Below are 6055 nucleotides of genomic sequence, written 5' to 3' on the forward strand. Positions count from 1 at the left end.
TTCTTTCTTTGCATGTAGGTTTAATTTGTCAATTGCTTGCATGGTTTGGTTTATTTAGGTTGTTCCGTGCTTTGCTCGTCTTGCTTCTTGTTCATTTGCTTTGCATGTTTTCTTTGGTTGGGTTGCAGTGTTTTTTTTTTTTTTTTTTTGTTTTGTTTTAATTAAATTCAATTCCTCTCAGTTGTTTCTTGTCTCCTGGCTGCAGAAATGTCACAATTGTCCTTCAAAATTAGGATTCTCCTTACAGAACCGGAACCGAAGCTCAGACCCATCCAGACATGATCAGTCGATCTGTTCTTGACTTTCTCCTGGATCCACCTGAAACCTTATTTTACTACACATATGTACGTGTCATGAATTGATTTCACACTTTATTTGTTATAAAGATGTAAAGAATATTTGAGAGATAACAGCCATAAATGTAAAATAAACTATGAAACACTTTATTAAATCAAGAGCACACAAGTAGGTATAAATAAAACATAGATCTTTGAAATGTGGTTCTGATACATGATGAGTGTTTGTCAGAAAATCTCACCATCAGAACAGATGAAGGGTTTTCATTCTTCCATCTGCCTTGACATGATGCATAATTCCAGGTTTTACATTTAAATTTTTATATAACAAACATCAGGTATTCAGAAGCTTTCACAATAATAAAGCAGAAATAAAATAGTGTCTCTGTAATATGATTCAAAAGTCTAACAGTATTTTTAGAGAAACAAATTCACTTACAGATTCAAAATTAGTCAGCTGGTGTCTGACTAACAAGTAATTTTTCCCAGTCCTTAAACAAACACAGTGAAAATGTTTCCTTAATCAAAAAGAAACGCAGCAAGATCGACTTCAGTTAAAGAATATGAATATTATTTTAAATAATATCTGAAATCAAATACAGACTCAGAACAAGTTCAGCAAAAGGGAGAAAACGTTTCATTTAGTAGAACAGATGAAATTAAACTTTTCTGTGCCATTTTTTTGGAACCACTTATGTTTTCCTCCCGTTTCCATGGCTCCATACATGTGACAGTCACTCGTCTGTCCAGCTGAGGTTTTGTTCTCATAACCAGTCGGTGGACAGACCCAGAACCACACACTGAGACGGCAGCTGAACCGCAGACCCAACCAGACAAAAGCAGTCGATGCCTCCTTGACTTTCTCCTGGATCCATCTCTGATCATCCATGTTGGTGATGGTGACCAGGTCATGGTGGTGACCTCTGCAGTAGGTCAAGGCGTCCTCCCAGTTCATCGCCTCTTTGATCAGGATCAATTTATCTGTCACAGAATTGATCAACACAAACATTACAAAATTATAATAAAGAACTAATTTGACAAGAACAGTTATGTCTTTGGTCCTAAACCAGACGTGGTAGAGTAAATAAAAAATGTCCTCCATAGGAGCAGCACTACTTCAAATGAATTATTGTCAAGTAAAATGAAAAGAAGTTGCCTAAGAAATGACTCAAGAGTAAAGATTTGATAAAAAGGATACTTTAGTACTGAGTAACTGATCATAAAATCTGATTTATCATTTCAAGATGATGTCATGATACTAGCAAAAATATAAAGGTGTGTGCAAATTGTCATATTTTGAAGACAAAAATAATTAAAATAATCCAAATGTATAAAATAGATTAGAAACAACACATTTCTAAATCAATTTTCCTCAACATATAAACTAATACTTCAACAGTAGGAAATATATACACAATATGCTATAAATAGGTAAAGTACTTCCAGGGTTCACTGTATTTTAACTTGACGTCCAAATGGCTCAGCAGGTGGAGAATAACATGAAAACAATAGAGTTTGTGTTGGAACAGGAACTGCAGGTTTGTTTCTGGGTCCAGAGAGTTTTTAAAATATGTTTGGCCTTTATTCAATGAATATCCATAAATGTTACTCTATAGAGAATAATATTATTTTATAATAATATAGCTCAAGTAAAATTACAATATATTAGGGTTTAAAACTACTACTGAAGGTACTTTTAACCCAAAAAACTAATTAAAGTAAATGTGAATGTACTATGTGTCTCTGATACTGATCAAATGTTGAGGTTTTTGTTTGATGCAATGACATTATCTGTGACATGCAAGAATTAAAACTTACAACATGAATTAGAAAACTATTCACTGTAAACTTATATTTTAACTAAAAACTCACCATCATAACAGATGAAGGGTTTTTTTATTATCACAGTTCACATTCGTCCATCTGCCTTCACCATCAAACTTAGTCATGGCACATTGACCACTGTTGGGATTGTGATTGTTAAATATTGGATTCCAGTGTCTGAAAGAGAAACTGCTTCCATCTGACCACCTCCAGGTGTCTCTGAACAGACCAATGTATGTGGGATCATTAGACTTAATCAATTTCTTCACTTCTTCATCCTGTAGCTGCTTCGTTCCACTGATCAGGTCTGCGTGTTTCTCTCTGCAGTAACTCTGAGCTTCCTGCCAGGTCTTCATCTCTTTAATCAAGTGGTATTTATGGGTTGTATTAGTTTCTGTGAAGTAATCAAACACATTTATATTCATCTTGTTTGGACAAAAACATATAAAAATAATTCATAAATAGATTAATATTCTCACCATTATAGCAGAGGAAATGATTTGAACTTTGGCACTCAGTGTCTATCCATTTGAGATTTTTATCCACAATCACACAGTTCTGATATATTACTTGACTTCCTCCTCCATCATTTGGTTCTCCATCGTTCCAGTTTGTCTCACTTTCATTAAACTCCACTCCAGCTGAGATGTTGATGAGTCTCTTCATGTCCTTCATGTTAGTCACTGTGACCAGGTCAGTGTGTTTCTCTCTGCAGTACTGCTGAGCTTCAGTCCAGGTCTTATTCTCATTAATGTAGTGAAACTGATAGAGCTGACAGTCAATGAAACAACACTGAGCTGAAATATGAAACATGTTTTTTATTTAGTACTTAATAATGACTGCTAGCTTAAATCACTTTGTCTTTACAAAAACAAAACAGGTGTTCTCATTTTAATTTCTGTGTGACAAGTCATCCAGATCTCCTCAGAGTCCAACTCTGGGTAATGTGACAGAAACCAGAGAGTCTAGTTGTGTTTCAGATCAACTTACCCATCAGGAAGAGCAGAATCAGACTCCACTGCATCTTTGCTGTCAGATGAATTATTTTCCTCCAGCAGTTTGTCTCTGTTGGATGAAGAACATTTAAACAGTGAAAAGCTGCAGCTCTCCCTCCACTGGACAGAGAAATAACATTAGATAATTTTTCACAAGTGATGTTAATAGAAAGGATGAACATCATTCATCTTTTTTGTTGAATCAGTAATAAATGTTGTGTTTCAGACACACGTGTCTGAAGAGAAGCTATTCGAATATTTCTCTTTTAAATATTCAAACCAGGAAGAATCCCATTTTTGCCATAAAAACAAATTATGAAATACCATAGGGCAGTGGTTCTCAAAGTATGTGGTGCGCCCCCTGGGGGGGTGCAGTGTCATTGCAGGGGGCCTCAATGAATGGAAAAAAAATAGATAAATACAAATCCTCTCAGGGATCTGTTCATGTTTTAACCCCATTTTTCACAGAGGCTTTTGTTATAGGTAGGGTACTGATGATAGCAAAGTTGAATATTGTTACAAATAAAAAAATAAATATATTTGAAATAACACTGACAGCAAAGAAAATTCTTCTACAGTATAGAACTGAAAAAAAGAAAATCAGTAACACAAAAGTGTTTTTATAGTGTTTTGTTGAAACCTAAAGTGTGAAATAAACTTCAGTGGAGTTTGAAAACAAAATATGAGTATAGGTTTATGTCTGGTTGAACGATGTGTGCCCAGGTGACTCTGTTTTTCTTTTTTGGGGGGGATTTTATTGTAATCCATAGGGGTCCCAGAATGTCCTTGGGAACCACTGCTAGGAGAAATTAAGATGATAAATAAATATACATCTACATTTTCACATAATAAGGATGTCATTTTGGTATTCAATTAAAAATACATTTTAATGAAAAACAGTTTTTATTCTTGGCTTGTTTCCTGATTGACTGGGGGAAGTTTACATTAGTAACATGTGAGGGTGGAGGCAGCAGTGGGGCTTTGAGTGGACAGGAGATTATGAAGGGTTATGACTAAACAGGAAGTGAACTTAGTGGAAAATGGTGGCAGAGGGAAGGAACACACCGACAGACGGACGATGATACAGCTTTTTTCAGATAAAATGTAAAAACTTTTATCTGAAGAAATTGTCCCTGAAGGGCACCTATCTAGATTTTATGTTGTTTGAGATTAATAAGAGCTTTAATTAATACAATTGTCTGTAAAGATACAAGATGTACTAGAAAAATTCAAATAAAACAAATTAGAAAATATTACATTTTATTCACTACAAAGTTAAAGTCCCAGTATAATGAAAATGTTCTGTAGTAATTCTATTAAAACCAGATAAAAGTCCATCAGACCATCAAACTACTGACCTACAGCACTGACCTCACACTTACATGCAGACGACAGCAGATTTGAGGCTGCATCGTTCTCTAATAAATGAGGTTTTAAATAACATNGTTTCCCAGCTCAGATCACTGAACAGCAGCTTCATTTGAATGATTAAACAGCAGAGATGATGCGTTTCTTATGAAGCAGGTTATAAAACACAGAGAGGAACAGAATATTACAATGAGACAGACCAACATGACCTCAGTGAATCTATTTATTCACCTGCCTGAGGAAACTGCTCCAGGTTTCACTCAGTCTTTGAGTTACCAAACTTAAAAAAACGAAAAAAGGAAAAAAAAGAAAAGGAAAGTCATGTATCATGGCCTGGTTTTATATCATAATTCTGTTAAATAACTACAAATAAGACTCTAGTCAGTTGTTATTGTGACTATTCTTAACAATCGCAGTAGTTTAGTATTCTTCTTTTTTCTCTTTATTTAATGTTGCAAAGTACTCTGCTGGAGTATTTATACCCCTTGAACATTATCACGTTATTTACAGCCACAGAGTTTAATGTGTTTTATTGTGAATTTATCCGACAGACCAACATACAGTTTGACAGCGACATGGTTTTGGGGCCAGAACTGCCCGACACGCCCTGTGGACAGAGAAGGTAGGAGAGACGCTCCCACAGCCGCACACAGGTTAGAGACCCCAACACCTGCTGAGGATTTCTGAGGGACAGACTGGAGTCTGATTGGTTTCCTCCACATCTACTGGTGGCCTGGGGTTTTAATAACCTGATCCAGACCAGACCTCATCACTGCCTGGACAAAACCCCCTGAAAACAAAGACCTGATGTTGTCCTACACAAGTGTCTCGTTAGACTAAGTTCTTGTTTCCCAACCCTGGTCTGCAAGGCAACACTGCCCTGCATGTTTTAGCTGTTTTCCTGCTTTAATACGTGTGACTCTTCTTCTTCTATGGTTTTCTGGCTGTTGGCAAACAACAAAATTGGTACATCACCACCACTGAATGGGATGGATTGTGCAGAATGTCACTCAAGAATTAAATTCTACTGAATAACTGTGTGAATGTAAGATAAAATATTATCTGATAAATTTTACTTTTCAAATTGTTTCTAAACAAATCAACTAAATCTGATTTATCTTCAAATCCCTTTAATCGTTGTCTTTCTCATTTCTCTCGTCTTCTTTCGGATTTTAGAAAACCAAAGTCCTTTTATTTCTTTCTTTCTCTCGTTGCTTTTGCCATTTATCTTTCAATACACCTGATTCAAGAAATGACTGTTAATCAGCCATCAGCTGAAATCAGCTGGACTGAAGTGTGGAAACAGCTAAAGCCTGCAGGGCAGTGAGTCTCCAGGACCTGGGTTAGGAAACAGAGCAGTGAGGGAACATGCAGAGCAGCAGCTGCTCCCTCTAGTGTCAGCAAAGCTGCCAACTTTCTTCTGATTGCAAATGTACCTGGAAAATAATCTCTATTTATAATCCTGACTGAGAAACATTCTAAAAGCTGGAGGAGTCTTTGAATGTAGTTTGAGAAAACTGGTTAAAGGCAACCAGAGCCACCAAACTGCTGACCCAAATCCTCCCCAAATAA

The 6055-nt window shown here is 36.1% G+C and overlaps 1 pseudogene; it reads right to left on the minus strand.

Moving 5' to 3' along the window:
• Window positions 1–933: 933 nt before the first annotated feature.
• Window positions 934–3228, minus strand: LOC107835260 (C-type mannose receptor 2-like; annotated as a pseudogene).
• Window positions 3229–6055: the final 2827 nt, after the last annotated feature.

Source organism: Poecilia formosa, unplaced genomic scaffold (assembly GCF_000485575.1).
Source record: "Poecilia formosa unplaced genomic scaffold, Poecilia_formosa-5.1.2 Scaffold1358, whole genome shotgun sequence".
In the NCBI taxonomy this organism is placed as follows: Eukaryota; Metazoa; Chordata; class Actinopteri; order Cyprinodontiformes; family Poeciliidae; genus Poecilia; species Poecilia formosa.